Source organism: Cenococcum geophilum (genome assembly GCF_001692895.1).
Source record: "Cenococcum geophilum 1.58 unplaced genomic scaffold K441scaffold_6, whole genome shotgun sequence".
Taxonomy (NCBI): Eukaryota; Fungi; Ascomycota; class Dothideomycetes; order Gloniales; family Gloniaceae; genus Cenococcum; species Cenococcum geophilum.
In genome coordinates, this window is record NW_027137564.1 from 4091406 (window position 1) to 4111350 (window position 19945).

Consider the following 19945-nt stretch of genomic DNA (forward strand, 5'->3'; position numbering starts at 1 on the left):
TACACGCAGTATCCTAGTAGGANAAAATCCCTTTATAAAAGGGAAAGAAAAGANAAAANAAGTNCTAAAAGGACTAGTNGAAGAAGTAAGAGCTCTCCGTAAGGAGGTGGCCCCTACTAAAGAAACCTACGCAGAGAGGCTAAANAAGGACCTCCCTNCTTNNTCCTNNCTACCNTCNTTATNACTACNNTNTCCTACNCCTTCTACTTCTACTAGAAGTAAGAAAAAGCAGCTATAAGAAAGAAAGCTAGTCCTAATTATAGACGAAAAGGACTAACCCCTAGATACCTTCTCTATACGAAATAAAGTTAATTAACTATTTGTATTAAAATTATAAGTAAAAAAGCCAGTTTTAGTATTGATAGCTAGAACAAAAGAAAAATAAAATATTCTCCTTATAACTATAGAAGAGTATAATGCAGATTTCTTAGTTAAATATAAGGATATCTAGTATAACTGCTTTACCTTTTAAAGAGAACAAAAACTAGAATTATAGGTTTAAATTATAGCCTATGGGGTTCCTACCCTACCTTTCCTAGGAGAAGGAGGCTTTAAGCTCCTAAAGGAAGAAATTGAGACCTTTAATCCTATAAGGATATAAGGACTACCTAGATGGATTTTATCTAGTGAAAAAAGACACAATCTATAGACCAGATTTGGCTTTATAGTTTTTACTATAGAGAATGAAGAAAAAAGACAAGAAATCCTTAAGCAAAAAGAGATATTAATTGTAGGTACAGCTACTAAGGTAGTAAAATACCTCGAAGTCTCTCCTACTACACAGTGTAAGAGCTGCTAAAAATTTGGCCATATAGGAGACAGGTACTCTACTAGGGCCTATAGATACTGTGCAGCTATATATTTATCTAAAGACTATTTCTGTTCTACCTGTATAATAATAGGCAAGCCTTGCCAGCATACTACCCCTCTTTACATTAATTGTAAAGAAAAACACTTTACTAATAGTAAAGACTGCGAGACTCTTAAAGCAGCTAAACTAGTACGCGAAGAAGATTCTATAAAAGAATAAAATAGATAGGATTCTAGAAGGAGGCAACTCCTACTAGGCTCTTAAAAAGATATTAGAGAGTAAAAGGATAGAAATAAATTATAAAAGGACAGGGACAGGTATTAGGATTTCTTATAGTTTTTCCTACCGTTTTCTTATTCCCTGGTAGTTGCAGTACCTTAGTATTTTATTAAGGAGCTATATACCCTTAGGGGTTTATAAACTACTAGGATATAGCTATTAGTATATATTAAGCTGCCTAGAAAGGATTTATGTATATAGAACTATAGCGCCATAGCCTAGAGGCTGCATACGCAGTATTGTACGTAGTATAATACAACGGACCTAAAAAAAAAAAAAAAAAAAAAGTCTTAAAAATAGATCGCGCTTTAGGGTATATATTAGTTTTATAAAGTTTTAAATACGAAGTATAGTTAACTTTAGAGAATAAGTCTATATTATAGTACGTGCTAACTATTAAGGTACGATATACGAGGTGACCGTATATAATTGATAAACGATATCGTATAAGGATCTATATAAGAGGTAAGGCGATATATATACACGTCGCTTAGGGGTTAAGTCTATGCTCGTGTTATAACAACACTAAGTTATAATAACGTATTAGGTTAGTGCCGTAATAGTATATCCCCCTTTTAAGGCGAGCTCCTATAAGCTAAGTAACGGCAGTAAAAATACTAAAGTAAAAAAAATAGACTATATCTATCCTTATCCTTCCAGTTCTTAAAGGTTCTCATCCTTCCAGTCCTTAAAGGTCCTCGTCCTTACAGTCCTCGGACCCTCCTACCTATATCCCTACTATATCGCTTTCTGCTAGTACTTGTCTTAAGCACTAAATAAAGCTGAAGGCGAAGGGGTAAAATAGAGGGGACGAAAAAAATTTAACCGCAGGGCGTGTGGCGGATATTAATACTCAAAAGGCTCAAACTTGCGGAGATTAAGGTTAAGGCGTAGACTTAAAAGGCTCGGAGTGTAGAGATCAAGGTTAAAACGTAGATTCTTGTCGCGGTAAACTTAAAGTAGTATTTATACAGATTTGAAGACGGAGACGGAGAGATGGGGATAAAGAGGAGATCGGTAACCTATAGTCTTATACTGTAATTAAGATATAAGGAATATAGCCCGCAGGGTGTCTCCCTGCAGCTAGCTTGGAAACTTAGATATAAAGTAGTAGCATAGCTAGAAACGGACTTGGAGACTAAGACTAAGACGAGGAACTATAGCCCACAGGGTGAACTCCCTATAGCCAGCCTAGGAAACTCAGGTGAAGACTAAAAAGAGGAACTATAGCCCACAGGGTGTCTCCCTGCAGCCGGCCTAGGAAACTTAGGTAAATAGAGAGATCGGCTTAGGTACTCGAATAGATTTGACAGAGATTTTACTGGGTCGGTATTAATGTAGAATGAGGGTAAGAATCCCGCCTGGGGTAGGGTCGTAGCTTTAGAATGTAGCTTTGGAATAGTAGAAACAAAGCCCTACCGGGGGCGTATAAGATGACACGACATACTGTCACAGTACGTGCCGACTGTCAAGGTACGATGTACGAGGTGACTGTATATGATTGATAAACGATGTCGTGTGAGGATCTATGTAGGAGGTGAGGCGATATATATACACGTCGCTCAGGGGTCAGGTCTGTGCTCGTGTCATGACAAAACTAAGTCATAACAACGTATCAGGTCAGTGCCGTGACAGTCTATTTATTATATTAAAGGTCCTTATTAATTTATTAACACATTATAGCAAATTTAGATAGGGTTTTTAGTAATTTTTTACCTACTAGCTAGGCTCTAATCTTATCTAAAATAACTCGTTAAAGGGTAGTAACTTTAGCGGCTTTATTTTAATCTAGCTCGCTAATAAAGCTTAAAAATTCTAAAAAGAAGCTAGTAAAGTCTCGGTTCCGTTATTGTAGGGTTTTAAGTTTAGTAATAGCTAACGTAACAGCCACCCCAACGAGCCAGCCACCCGATTGAGCTACCCAAAATTACACTAAAATCAGCTATCTTTAGATATTAATAACTCCACCACCACTTAATAAATAATTATAAAATTAAGTATTTAAGTATTTAAGTAAATCATTTGTAAGTTTAAATATCAAAAACTTAATTATTTAACTTGTAGCTTAAAATATTTATAAAATTGTATAATTTTTTAATTTTTTATTAGTAAAAGCATAACTTTAGTAGAAATCATAATAATTAAAATTAAAAAGTTTATTATATTAGTAGTATAAGTATATAAGTATTTATTTTTAAAATTATAAAATTATTTATTAAGTGGTGGTGGAGTTATTAATATCTAAAGATAGCTGATTTTGGTGTAATTTTGGGTAGCTTAATCAGGTAGCTGGCTCGTTAGGGTGGCTGTTACGTTATATATTTACGGCTAGCGTTATTATATATTTATTTTAGTAAAAAAATTAAGATTTTAAAATTAATAAAGGTGCTGTTATAGAAGAACGGGTCTATAGTTTATATAGCATCTTTACTTAAATAAGATATTCTATAGCTAATTTTACTAGCTTTAGTAGGGTATTAGTTATAGTTTATTAAAAGTTTAAAACAGAGCTTAGTTATAAAGGGACGTAGGTTATTTTAATTTCTATTAAATATTAAAGGGTTAGGGAGCTTTTTAGATTTTATAGTAGGTACTAGGTTTATTATAGATATAGGTTAAGCTATTATTACTAGTTTAGGATTTATATTTAATAGGTTAGGTTTATATATAGTTATTTTAATTTTATTTATAGGTATTACTATTAGGGTTTTTAGTATAAGTGCTTTAAGGTTACGGAGTTCTTTATAGATTACTCCTATTAATTGCTAGTACTAAGCTTCTAATATTACTTACTATTAGGCTAAAGCATCTATAAAGAACTGTTGTATTATAGTTAACTGTTCCCTAACTAGGGCTATAATGCTTATAGTTAACATAAGGGGTTTAAGTTTATTTGCTATTTTAATAGTAGTTGTTTTAACGTAATATAATATAAGGGCGCAAAGAGACTTTAGGGAAGATTTAAAGGAATAATATAAATTCTATCTAAATCTAAGGGTATATAGCTCTTGCTAAGAACAAGATGTTATATAAATAAGAGAATTATATAATTAAATAATTAGGGGTCTTAGTAGTTAATACGTACGTATATACATACGCGGTCTTTAACGGACTTCGGTAGAATTTGATTAAAGCGTTAGAATTTATCTGTCAAGTGTTTTACTAAGACATTCCTATATAACTAGGCTAGTCCTATTATATCTAATATCCGTAATTATAGGGGAGTAACTATTAGCTATAATAAACTAATATAGTTAGTAAAATGGCTCCACTAGTTTAGTAAACCTTAGGCGCCTCTCTAGTAAACCCTTAATTAAATCCCCTAATAGCTAAGTAAAATTAAAAATAAATAAAATCCCTCCTTACCGGCGAACCATACCTAGGCCGCTGTAACTACGCTCCTATAGTATAGGGAACCTACCCCCCTTAAGATAATAACTGGGTATATAATTATAATATAACCAAATATAGAAAAAGCAGAGGAGCTTAGGAGATAATTAGAAATAGAAGTTTTTACGAAAATTCGCAAAGAGGTTTATAATGCTATTATAATCCAATACCTTAGGAGCAGAGATATTAGAGTTACCCTAAAGGACTAATAGGTAAAGGAACGAGCTATAAGGGTAGGGGATAAGCTAGGAGAACGTATTGGCATAAAAGTACTTTATAAAGATTACCCAGTTAAAGTCCTAGTGGTCCCCCTAAGTTTTAGGGTAAAAAAAAACGCTAGGCAGATAATACAGCAACTATATATAAGATAGTAAAACAAACAGAACGCCTTATACTAGGACTTAAATTTACTTAAATTTAATAGCTTATATAGGAAAATATATATAATAAGAATAATAAAAGGATATAAGGGTCGCTAGAGACTTGCTAGGGAGACGCTAGTTAAACGCATAGCTCCCTTATTATCAGCATATATATACTAGGAATATAAAAACTCCTTATTTAAAAAGGTATTATTATAAATGGCCTTATATATAATATAAGGCTCTATAACTACTGTTGTTGCTAAAATATTGTAAACTCGTGCCGGAGTAAGCCCAATCACCCCCTACTAATATCAAAACTATATACCCCCTATAGCGCCACTAATATAGCTTTATAGTTTATAAATAGAGGCCTACTTTATAGCTCTATTCTAAGACTATAAAATAAGCCCTTATTTATATAATTTAGGGCTGTTTTGGTGGAGTTATAAGGGGTGCTTGTTTTAGGAGGTCGAGGGTCGGATTAGTCAGCGCAGAGCCTCAAATTACGTTTTTTAGCCGTCATAAAGCACCCTATATAATTCCACCAATATTAGTCCAATTTATATAAATAAAGGCTTATTTTATAGCCCTAGAATAGAGATATAAAGTAGGCCTCTATTTATAAACTATAAAGCTATATTAGTGGCGCTATATGGGGTATATAGTTTTGATATTGGTAGGGAGTGCGCGGGCTTACTCCGGCGCGAGTTCACGATATTTCAGCAACAACAGTACAAATTCCGCCTAAAATAATACTATCGCTGCGTATAATAGGGATACACCTAATCCATATACGTAGTACAGGTGTGCTACGGTCACTATATAGGCCCCTATAATATAAAACACTACTTAAATTAAGATTAAATAAAATGTATAAACTGCCATTAAAGTATATATAAGGCGTAGGAGAGAGAAGACTATATTAAATATAGGAGACGGAAGGTAAGGGCTTAATGGCTATAGGAATAACTGCACGCTTGGTTATATAAATAGAAATAATAGGTAATAAGCTAGGGGGACGTAGGTGCCTTTCTAGCGTTTCCTACTTTTAATACTAAGGGGCTAGGCTAGCCATCCTAAGCCTTAACAGGCTAGAAGTGACGCCGCGCGATATTACTAAACTAAATAGGAATATAATGGTTATAGGGGATATAAGGGAGAGAACGCCCTATAGGAAGACCCTTATAGATAATAATAGCAAGCTTAAGACTAGAATAATTAAGAATTAGACTTAGCGTAGTAAATATAACATTTATAGCCAACCTATAAAGGGTATATAGCCGATTAGTAAGAATAGGGGAAGAACCGGAGATAATAATAGATTTAGATATAAAAGCGCTAGTATAAATATAAGATATAGGAATAGAAAGCTCTATATAAAATAAGTAGTAACTAGGGTGTAGATATAAGAGATAGAAGTTCTAAATATCCTAGAAAAAGTAGGAATAGAAGAAGTAAGGAACGAAGGAGAGACGAAGGACCCCCGCTAGGGGTTCGCTACCTATCTATTATATAGTATAACTGCGGCAATATAAATTACCATCTTGTAAGGCCCCTACTAGATAGTCTAGACCTAGAGAAATACTATATCCTTGCTATATAAGAGCCATATTATAATACCTATATATAATTAATATACTGCCCTAAGGATTTTAGCTCCTATATAAACTAAAAGCAGCTATATACGTGTGCTTTATAATTAGTAAGGCTATTAGCCTATTCTTATAGTTATAGCAGGTAGTTAACCTAGATATTATAGTTATAATAATTTAGATATATAGGGGACCGGTATAAATTATTAATGTATATAACTTTAGGGTTAAAGGGGTCCCACAAATAGAGAATATTATATTGGTAATAAGCTTACTAGAAGCTAAAGGTATAGAGTTTATTCTATTAGGAGATATAAACCTCTACTATCCGCAATAGGAGGGTATCTATATTGCTACTAAATAATAGATAAAGTGCTTACTAAAAGCTATAGATATCTAGGGCCTTAAGCTAGCTACCCTCTTAGGAGCAATTATATGGTAATAAGGCACCGCTAGAAGTATAATTAACCTTATATTTATAACGAAGGCCTATACTAGAGACTTAAAAGGTATAACCCTAAAGAAGAATAGGCACTTACTTTAGACCATATCCCTATCCAGATATAGCTAGATCTAGATATTAAGGCGTAATTAAATAGTAAAAGATATGTAATAAGGAAGCTTAAAATAAATAGCTTCCTTAGTTTAGTTAAACAACAACTTTAAAACCTAGAAGAAATCCATCTAATACTAAACAAGCGAGGCTTATTAGCTACCCCTAAGGAAATTGACTGGGGACTGGAAAGAATCTAGGCTAAAAGAGTATTACCTAGTCTTAAAACTAGGCCCTTATATATAATACATATAGTCCGCATAATGTGCGGTTCTTATTACTAGCTAATAACGAGCAAGAAGGAAATATATAAGTAGCCATAACCCTAAAGATAAGAGACGCTATAAAGATATAAGAAACCAGTTAAAGAATACCCTAAAAAAGAAATAAGGAATAACTAGAGACGGTTTATAAACGAGCATGCCTTTAACCTAAGCCTCCCCTATAATAAGGGCCTTTGGGCTATAGCGAAATAGATAAAGAAAAAGGTAGGACGCCTAGTAGAAGTCCTATATTTACCGCCTTTATAAAAAGTAGGGGAATTATAGGCTACTAATAATAATAATAATAAGGTAAAGATCCTTATAGAAAGATTCTTCCCCTAACCGGCTCTAGTAGACCTTAGTAACATTATAGGTAAAATACTAGTAACTCGCCTATAGGTTAATAGCGATATAATAATAAAGGAAATAGTTAGAACTATTAGCCGCCTTTTAAATAATATAGTACTAGGACTAGATAGGATTTTAAATAAGGCCCTAAAGACCTATAGACTATTTATAGCACCTTAGCTTATAGATATAGCTAGAGTATACTTTATTATAGGCTACTACCTATAACTTAAAAGATCTATTATTAGGTGACGATAGGGGCACGAACGTATATATATTAGTTACTAAGCCCGTTAAACCATTCGGTTCAACACTATACCTTTTTAGCTAGTTGCGTTCATTTAGCTTAGCGGGCAATCGTTACATCTATAATGACGTTTATTTTATAAAAAGAAGGTAAAGTAGATTACTTAATCCTAGGAAGCTACTACTCCATTGCCTTAGAAAATACCTTTAGTAAGATCTTAGAAAGGATAATAGCGGACCGTATAGTAGATACGGCTAAGGAATACGCCTTACTACTATAAAGTTAAATAGGGGTAAGAAAGAACCGCTTAACACTATTAGCACTTACGCTACTTACTACCACTATTAAATCTGCATAGACAATGCGAAGGGACTTTATAGTATTAATGCTTAGCCTAGATATTAGTAGTGCCTATAATAATATACCCTATAAGCGCCTCCTATATATCCTTAAGGTAAAGGGCTTCCTAGAATAGATTATATAATTTATTTAAGGGTTTATAGGCTAGAAAGAAACATTACTAGTCTTTAGCAGATACTAGAGCCCCCCTATTATAGTTATAATAGGAATACTATAAGGATTACCCCTTTTACCTATACTCTTCCTTTTCTTTATAAATAATCTACTTAATTTCTTTAAGAAAGGGACAACCTAGGGAATAGGCTTTATTAATAATATAAACCTAATTATATATAAACTAATAGCCGCGGAGAATTACAGAACACTAGAGAAAGCCTATAACACCTATATAGAATAGGTAAGACAATATAGAGTCTAATTTTTACTAGAGAAATAGTAGCTAATCTATTTTATAAGAAAATGTAACTAATCTATAGATCTCTAGTATATAATTAATATCTAAGGCTTTAGGGGTTAACTAGTTTAAGGCCTAAGGGTATTAGGAGTATAGGTAGATAGTAAGCTTTAGTAGAGCGTATATATGTTATAAGTGGCCTATAAAGTCTAAGTATAATATATTATAATACCTAGGATTATTAATTCTATATAGGGTCTATGCTTTTAGAGGTCACACCTTTTATATATAGCAGTTATTTAGCTAACTATAACGTATAAATCCAGTATTTAGGCGATAGGAGAAACTAAAAAAGGCCCCCCTAAATTACTCCTTAAATTACTCTAAAAGGTCTAAACAGCCTACCTCTAGAGTATAATAGGCAGGTATAAGCAAACAGCTATAGTACTACTTAAGAAGGAAGCTAATATCCCCCCTTATAATTATATATTAAAGCCGCTATAATATAAAGGGTATAAAAGGAGCGCAACTCTAATATTATAAAGTATATTAAGACACACCTAAATAATTTATAGAGGGACCCTAGGGTGCCCCGCAGGAGAGTAAACTAAATACCCTAAAGTAGGGAAGATATATTAGAGAAATAGGTAGAGAAAGTAAAAGAAGAATAGTGCCGTAATAGGGCCTAGGCCTATATAAAGAAGGAAGGGAAACGCGTAAGAGGCTAGTAAAGACAATAGTAAAAGAGAGAAAGGCACTAAAGTAGAATATAAAAGAGTATTAGGAAACTATTTACTATAATCTAATACTATTTAGACTAATACTAGAGATATATATATATGAGTTAAAGGTATAAAAGCTAACCTAGGTAAGAAAAACCTAAGCTATAGTATAGTTAACGCTATAGGGGGTAAATACCTAAGGGCTCCGAGAAGGCCTAATAAAGGCAGAAAATATAATAGCAACACTTTTAAAAACAGGAATAATAGGACTGAAAGATTGGCTCTACTAGGTAAGTATCCTAATAAGTAGCCTAAAATGCAAATATAGCTAGCTAAGATAGATACTAAAACACGTAATACTATTATGCCCCTTACGCACTAACTAAAAGGTAATACTCTTAGTAGCTAGTATAAAAAACTATAATACACTACTCTTAATATAAAAAGGTCTTAAGGTAGTTACCTAGTGGCTTATTAGCTAAATATACTAGACTAGTTTTAGGTTATAAAGGAAATAGTAATAAAAGGTAAAGGGGTAAGTAATAGGTGCCTCCTAATAACTCTATAGTAGTAAAGTAAAGTTTATAATACTAGCGCGTCCGTAGGCTTATTACGGCAGTAGTGGTTTCTAAAGAGGTTAAGAAGTAAGGTAGTAGAGTACTATAGGCAACTTATAGGCGCTAAATAGGCAAGTTCTAAAAGGCGGAGAGATAGATTATGGGTTTTTCTTAAATAGAGTTTTCTCCTTATATATAAATAAGGAGTAGTTTACTAGTAAATTCTTCTTAGCTTAAGAATATATACCGCGCTTTTAAGTTAGTAGTTGCCAATCTATTAACCTATATCTCTATAAGATAAGGTTTAAACTACTCTAATACCTTACCTATTAAAAATAGTCTTATATACGCCTCTTAATTCACTACTTATTCTAAATTAGTCTCTTTATATTAGATTTTTAGCTTTATCTAAGTAAAGAATCCCTTTAACTTATACCTTTCCCCTAAAATCCTTATAGTTGTTAAAATAGTACCTAATTATTAGCATTGTTTTATTCTACAACACTTCTAAATTAATTTATTATAACTACTGCTAAGTTATTATCTTATATGCTAGTATCTCCTCCTAATCCTAAAGTAGTTACTGCTTTAGATAGTATATTATTTAACTTCCTTAACTATAACCTTAGTAATAAATATATAATAAAGCCTTATAGGAAATACTATAGTGGACTTGTTAATGGGCTAGGTATATAAGTATAGAAAAGTTAATAACGTAAATATAATTAGTAGAGTAGGTTACTTAATAGATTAACTCTAATTATATTCTAAGACTTACTATAAAGAAGAGAACTATCTAGGTAAGGACTATAGTCCTTTAAATATATAATACTGCGCCTAAGAAATATACTAAGTACGTTAGTATATCGCCTATATTCTAAACTTGTAATATAACTAACTATATAACTTAGCTACTCCTTATCTTATAGCTTAATTGGTTTTAGCGCCTCCTATACTATCTTAATTAACCTATTTATATCTCTTTTTAGTAGTTGTACTACTGCTAATATAAGGTCCTTAACATTAATATCTTATTAACTTAATATTACAATAGATTACCGGCATAGTGTGTATATAGTAAGACTCTTAGTTTATTAAACCCCAATCCTTCTCCTAAAATATATTAGGCCCTTATATATATATCTATAAAAACAACCCTAGATTATCTATCCCTTTTTTCTTTAGTGTCTTTTAATAATATACGTAGGATCCTACTCTTTACTAGCTCGTTAAGTAACCCAAGTTTAGGTATACCTTCCTTCTATAATTTAAGTCTTATCAGTCTAAAGGATCTTATACTATTACTTAATCGTCTAATCAATATGCTTAATCGCCTAGTTATAATAAAGTATTTAATTCTTTTCTATAATTAGACGCTTTTATATATATTACGGAACGTAGGCAGTAGCTATAGAGCGTATGTATTTAAGGAGTCTATAAGACGTTATACAATCAATTGTAAGGGTCAAGGGCGTAAGGAGGTAATATACCTACGCGTAGCTAATATAAGCTATACGTAAGGTGTACGCAAAAGCACGGGGCTCTCCTATAGAGGCCCCTACGGTAGGGTTTTATAACACTACCCCCCCTCCTATAGAGGCGGAGCTCTAGCGACGCTGTAGTTACTATATATATATAAAAGGGACACTTAAGGTATATAAAAGAAGAAAGGGGGGTATTACTAAAGGCTTAAAATAACGTTATGTAATAGGGCTTAGCATTTAAAAATCTAACTAATTAGATAACTTTAACCGCTGGTTAAAGTTCCTAGATATTTTAACAATATTCTAGTTATATAATTACACTTTACCGCAATCTAACGGCAATTTACCCTTACGTAGTAATGTATAACGGTTTAACTCTATAAAGGCTTCTATAGAGAATTAGGTATAAAATCTCTGCTTAGGCCCGGTTTATATAGGTTCGTATAGTAAAAGTCGCTAATTAGATCCTTCGCATTTTTAAAGTCTTCCTATAGTTACCATTCTGGCTAATTTATGTCAAATCCTGTATATATAGCTCTATAGTAGAGCCGTCGTCCTCTGCCTTTGTTAAAGTATTTAGAGTTAATAATTCGTTTAACAGTCCACTCTTTATAGTTCTCGTCTTCGTTTTTATCTTAGATTAGTACTAGTAGGGGTTTAGGCTATATCTACCCTAGTAAGGGGTTAGGCTAATAAAGGTATAGTAGTTATAGGTAAAATATAGGCTATATCCTATAGGTAGCTAGGGTAAGTAGGAGTTCTAGCTTATATATAGCTCCTTTATTAATAACTCGTTTAATTAAATAGGGGCCGAGGTTCTTATAATTAAGTGACTTTATAGGCCTCTATATAGAGATATTGCGTATATTTAACTATACCTAGTCGTTAACACGCATCTCCAGTGGTGGCGTTCTATAATAATTAGCGAAGTAGGCCTGCTTTACTTAAGCCTAGGCCATTTCTCCCTTGCAGTAGTTAAGTAGATTTTTTATACGGTCTATATACTAGTCGGTAAGTAGCATCTTAAGGCGTTTTCCATATAGTAGTTTCTTATTAATAGGTTCTAGTAGCTTTATGCCAGATTGGGGGTAATAACCCTTATTTGCGAAGAACGGGGTAAGTCCTATAGTGGTTAAGATATAGTTATTCGCTATAAATTTATCTAGTAGTGTGGTGGTATACGCGGTCCCTCTTAAATAGGAAGTCACAATGCTATCTATTAGTCGGTCGGTCGGTTAGTCAGTTATTAGTTATAATCAATTAGTAGGAAAGCAGTTAGTAAGAAGAAAGGAAAGAATGTATTCCGGTAGGTCGTAATAGAGAAAAGGAGAGAAGCCGAAGGCTTGATATATATAGGAAAATGCTAAGGCACTAAGTAGTGGCCTATTTTACCCCACTATAGTAGGAGGTAATCTACCTAGTTATCTTAACTATAGGCGACTACCTATTATAGGTANGCTTTTATNCTNGNATTAGCGTTTTCTNGTTACNNAGCAGTTTTATAGTNGAAGGATATAGATATCTTAACGGAGATGCTAAGGCGTTAGCAGATTCGTCTCTATATATTAGAGTTAAATTATATGCCTTAGTTAGACGTAATTAAGTTAGGTAACCTATATAGTTAATAGACTTCGTGGAAAAAGGCGTTAGTAACGTCGCTAATAGCTACACCTTTGGTTAGGACGTAGTAGCGCTCTTTTATAAGTCAGTATATTATTATAAGGATGTTCATATAGGTACGGCCGTGTTGTTTATAGGGTAGTAGGTTAATAACGAAATATGTAGCGATATCTGCCTATTATTATATAGGTACTAATAAAGGGTATAGTAGTCCTTAGTACTTTATATTAAAGGCCTTAGCGCGCTTATAACCGTAATAAGCGCCTATAAAGCATTTAACTAAGTCTATTATTTTTAGCTAAAAGTAGTATCGGCTAAGAAGCTTATAGGCCATTTAGATTAGTTGCTGTTATAGATTTTTTTAAGTTAGGGATAAATAGGCGGCCTCTATAATAGAGCCTATTCTCTTTTACTTTTAAGGCTGCTATATTAATCTAGCCTAAGCTTTAGAGGTTAATAGGTAGCGTATAGGCGCTAGCAGTCTTTACGGTAATAAGTTAATACAGTAATGGGTTAACAAAGGTATTATATGCTGTAGTAATAAGCTTATTAATTTTAAAAGGTAACTTTAGTTCTATAGTATAAAGCTAAGGTATAGTTAGCTCTATTATAGGTAGTATACCTAGGGCTAAATTTTATACTTTTAGGATTGTTTATTATTGGAACTAACTATAAGGGTTATCTTTAGACTAAGAAAGGTCTTATAAGCGGCGTATTAGGCTATTAGGTTTAGTACCTTATACTCCTAGTTTATATATAATTTTAAAGTTAAAACTAGAGAGAAACTTGTTCTAGTGTACTTAGCGTTAGTTTAGCTACTTTATAGTTATAAAGTATTTAAGATTATAATAGTCTATAAGGACTTTAGTTAGCTAATTAGGTTCTACTAAGGAGAGTTCTAGTTAAAATTCCTTAAATGCTTATATAATTGCGAGAAGTTCCTTATTATAGATCTTATAGTTACACTCTTATAGTATAAGCTTAGACGAGTAGAATGCGACTAAGTAGAAGAGGCCGTTATTACCTATTTAGGAGAAGACGCCTATATTTGTAACGGGACTAGCCTAGTTATAGTAGGAATGTCTCGGTAAAACACTTAACAGATAAATTCCGACGCTTTGACCAAAATCAGCTAGATTAATCGAATTACCAAAGTCTGTTAAAGACCGCGTACGTACATGCGCATGCATCGACCACTAAGCCCCTGACTATTTAATTATATAATTCTCTTATTATTCCTTTCTCTTCTTTACGCAACGTCTTGTTCTTAGCGAGAGCTATATACCCTTAGATTTAGATAGAATTTATATTATTTCTTTAAATCTTCCCTAAAGTCTCTTCGCGCCCTTATATTACGTTACGTTAATACTAATACCCTTAAAATAGTAAACGAACTTAAATCTGCCACGTTAACTATTATAGCCCTAGTTAGGGAATAAATAACTATAATATAACAGTCTTTTATAGATGCCTTGGCCTAGTAATGAACTATACTAGAAGCTTAGTATTAGTAATTAATTAAAGCAATATATAAAGAACTCTATAACGCTAAAGTATTTGCATTAAAAACCCTAACAATAATACCTATAAATAAAATTAAAATAACTGTATATAAACCCGACCTATTAAATATAAACCCTAAACTAGTAATGGCAGCTTAACCTATACCTATAATAAACCTAGTACCTATTATAAAATCTAAAAAGCTTCCTAACCCTTTAATATTTAATAGAAATTAAAATAACCTACATCCCTTTATAACTAAGCTCCGTCTTAAACTTTTAATAAACTATAACTAATACCTTACAAAAGCTAGCAAGATTAGCTATAGAATGTCTTATTTAAGTAAAGACGCTATATAAACTATAGACCTATTCTTCTATAATAGCACCTTTATTATTTTTAAAATATTTATCTCTCTATTAGAACGAATATATAATAACGCTAGCCGCGAATACACAGCTATTACTAAACTTAAAAACCTATAATAATGGAACCGAGACTTTACCAGCTTCTTTTTGGAATTTTTAGGCCTTATTAATAAACTAGATTAGAATAAAGCTGCTAGAGTTACTACTCTCTATTAAGCTATTTTAGATAAAATTAGAGTATAGTTAATAGGCAGAGAACTGCTAAAAGACTTACCCGAATTTGCTATAATATATTAATAAATTAATAAAGACCTCTAATATAATAAGCAGACTTATTCTTTAAAGCTAACTATATTTTATATCTAAAACTTTATAAAACTAGTATATACCTTAAAGCGCGATCTGTTTCTAAGACCTAAAAGCCCTATATATAACCCTATAGACCTTAACGCCACTTAATTTAATATACTCTTAAGAACTAATAAATAAAGAATATAAGCTATAAATAGAGAATATTTTAGATATGGAAAAAAGGGATATATTTAAAGGGACTGCCAAACTTACCCTTTTAAAAAGGTCCGCTGTAGCTCCTCTTAGTCCTTAAATTATACTTATTTTATAAATTATACTTAGTCGCTATAAAGCATCTCGCCTTTAGTTAACTTAGAAAATAAATTATTCTAGGGCTAAGTCGCGCCTTAAAATAAGAAGTAGAAGAGTATAAGTATCTAGGCTCTTCTAGCGCTAATATATAATATAACTCCCTTAATATACTTAACAAAATTTAAATATTTAAAAAATAGAAGGAAATATAAATCCTTATAGATAGCGGAGCTACTAGTATAGGCTTTATTAATATAAACTACGCGAAAACTTAACGCTTAAATTTAAAGAAACTTAATAAGCCTTAAGGCCTATAAGGCTTTAATAGTAAGCCTTTAATATATGGCGAACTAACGCACTACGCTCTTATAAAGATGCGGATAAGTAAATACCTTAAATATATTTCCTTATTTATAACACCCTTAAAGTATTATAAAGTAATACTTAAATATAGATAGCTAAAATAACACAACCCTTTAATTAGCTAGGTTAAAGAAACACTAAAATTCCGTATAACCTACTACTAAAGTTATTACTTAAAATACTACTTGCCCTATAAATATATATACAACTATTTAAATTTAATATAATATAAATTACCCTTACTATAAACCTTAAACTAAGATAATAAAGTTATAACTACTAATCGCGGTAAAGAATGTAAAGATAATATATTAAAACCTTTTAAATTTTATATAGTATAAGCCGTATTCTTTTATTTATTAGCAAGAAAACAAAACTATAAGATCTTTACTATAACACTAGAAGACATTAAAAAGGCGTTAAAATTAAAGTAATATATTAACCCCTAACCTCTTATACCTAAAGAATATTATAATCTAATTAATACGTTTAAGAAACAATTTATAAACTAACTACCCCTATATTAAGATAAGCATAATTTTAAAATAGAACTTAAACCTAGTATAACGCCAAAGTTCGGCCCGTTATACGGTATATTATAAGAAGAGCTGCTTATAATATAATAATACCTTAAAGAATACCTAGAGAAAGGATTTATTCGCCCTAGTTAATTACTATTTACTTTACTTATACTATTTATTAAAAAACCTAAAGGAGGCTTAAGATTCTATATTAATTATTAAGCCTTAAATATAATTACGATTTAAAACTAATATCCAATTACTCTACTTTAAGAAACGCTTAACTACTTAGTAAAAGCATAATACTTTATAAAGCTTAACGTAGTCGCTGCCTTTAATTAAATCCGTATTTATAAAGGAGATAAAAAGTATATAGCTTTCCGTACATAATAGGGACTTTTTAAATACCTAGTAATGCCGTTTAGTATAAAAAATGGTCCTAGTACGTTTTAATAATACGTTAATAATACGCTTCGCGAATTCTTTAATATATTTATTACCGCGTATATTAATAATATCTTAATTTATTTATCTTTACTTTTTAAGTATTAAAAGCACATCTAAATAGTCTTTAAACGCCTATAAGACGCGGGCTTATAATGCGATATTAAGAAATACAAGTTCTATATATCTAAAGTTATATACTTAGGCCTAATTATATCCTATAACGGAATTAAAATAGACCCTAAAAAAATCGCTATAATTATAAACTAGAAAAGTTCTAGTAGTATATAAAATATCTAAAGATTTCTAAAATTCGCAAAATTCTACTATTGATTTATTAATTACTTCTTAAAAATTATTTAGCTATTAGTAAACTTAATAAGAAAGAATATAAGATTTAAATAGACTATTAAATATAAATAAGCTTTTAACGACCTAAAATATTATTTTACGACTACTCTAATTCTCGCCTACTTTAATCTAGACTTTAAATATATTATTAAAACAGACTTATCTAACTATATACTAGGAGGAGTGTTATTATAATATAATAAGAACGGCGGGCTGCGCCTAGTAGCCTTCCTCTCCTAGAAACTTACCCCTACTAAATTAAACTATAAGATATATAATAAGGAACTACTTATAATTATTAGATGCTTTAAATAATAGCGCCTAAAACTTAAAGAATTATTATTCCTAATACGCGTATTAACGGACTATGAAAACCTATAGTACTTTATAACTATAAAGCAATTAATATAGCGCTAAATTTATTAGGCCGAATACCTTTTATAATTTAACTTTAAAATTATATACTAACCTAGTAAACTTAATTAGAAGCCTAACTTATTAATATAATAATTATAGGACTTACCTATAAACGCCTCTAACAAATAGATTATAAATTAATTACGAATTCTACTACCCCCTAAACGCTTTAAGAAACTACGCCCTATATTCCTAAATATAGAGCTTAATAGGAATAAATCGGAAATTAATAAGTAGGATATAGAAATTAATAAATTAATAGAGCATAAATATAAAAATAACCCCTAAATAGTAAATATAATAAAAGCGATTTAAATAAGGAAACGGCAATATAAGGATATTACACTCGCTAAATGCGAAATCCGTAATAATCGGTTATACTATTAATAAAAGATAGTAGTCCTAAATTCCAAACCCTTACAATTTAAGATACTTAAATTTGTATATAATTCCTTTATAGTAGGGCATCCTAGCTATATAAAGACCTATAAGATAATTTAATAAGTATATTACTAGCCTATAATACATAACTATATATAAAAATATATTTAAGTATATAGAATGTGTATATATAGAAAGACCTCTTATATAAAGAAGTAAGGAGTACTTTAACTATTACTAATTCCAATATAAAGATAGCAAGATATCTTAATTAACTTTATAGTTAACCTACCTAATAGTAATGGGTTTACGAATATTATAATAGTTATTAACCGTCTTATAAAAATATAACACATAATTCCTATAGACTTAATTAATACAATATTAGTAGCCGAATGTTTTATTAAGTACGTTTTTAAGCTATATAGACTTCCTAATTTAATAATATCTAACTATAGAAGCCAGTTCGTTTTAGACTTCTAGTAAGCCCTATATAAATAATTAAGCATATAAATACAACCCTTAACTATATTTTATCTAGAGATAGATAGTTAAACCGAAATTATAAACGCGATTATAAAATAATACCTATAAATATACTACTCCTATCTATAAGATAACTGGGGGAAATGGCTACTATTAGCCGAGTTTACTGCGAATAATATAAGAAACGAATTAATAGGTATAACGCCGTTCTACGCAACCTACGGATAAGACCCTTAACTTAGATTTAAACTATAACCTAAAATTAATATAATAGGACCTATAATTAAGAGGATTTAACTAATTAACGCGTATAACTTTGCTAATTAAATAAAGTAGTTAATGGAACTATTATAAAGTAAATTAGCGTACGCTTAAATAGTATAGGAATAGTATATAAATAAAGGATAAGCTCCCGTGTGGGACTTTAAGGAAGGGGATATAGTTTACCTAAATATATAAAACCTAAAGACTTAATAACCCTTAAAGAAACTAGACTAGAAGTTTACGGGCCTGTACTAAGTTAATAAAAAACTAAGCCTATACGCTTATAAACTTAAACTACTAATTAAGATAAAAATATATTTAATGTTTTACGTAAACTTGCTATAACCCTTAAAGGGTAAACCTATAACTTATAAAGTACCACCGCTACCTCCTATAATTGTTAATAACGGCAACGGTTCTTACTTTATTAACTTAATTAACAATATATAATAAAAGACATAATCTAAACAATTTAAACTTCTTATTAAATGGAAAGAATATAAAATATAAACTTAGGAAACCTATAACTAGATTAAGACTAATACGCCTTCCCTAGTAAAAGAATTCTATAAGGACTATCTTTTATAGCCTACTTTAGCTGGATAGATATAATATAAAAGTAAATAATTACCACCTAATATAAATATACGAAATACAATAGCAGAAAGCTTAAAATTAAAAAAGACTTAAAATACGTTATAACGTTTGTAATATAATTACGTAATACGCAAGATATTAAGGAACTTTAACCACCGGTTAAAGTTATTTAATTAGTTAGATCCGCCTTGCTAAGACCTACTATAAAGATATTAGTTTTGCTTACTGCCTTAACTAAGCTAATAGCGATTTTCTATTCTAGGGATAGAAAATCCTAATTAGTCCATTTAATAATAGAATTAGTAAAACCTTATACCGCTACCTAATGTAAAAATATAATACGCAATAAGTTATAAGTCTTAACTAAAATTAAATTATTTAGACCTTTAGCTAAAAGGGGGGGTACTATAATAGGACTACGGCCACAGCCAACAATTGACGATGCACGTAGTGGTGTTCTGCCCCAGGCACGCTGCTAGCCGGGCGGAAATGTATTACTATGCCGGAACATCCTTATATAAAGAGCTCCTAACCAAGCCAAAGGCTGCCAAGGCAGTTGCGGACTAGTTTATGCAGACAAACCTCTTACTACACCTTTCAGTTGTTAGAGAGCTAGCTAGGGTAAAGAGAGGAGGCTAGGAAGTACTTTAAGAGGCGGAGGA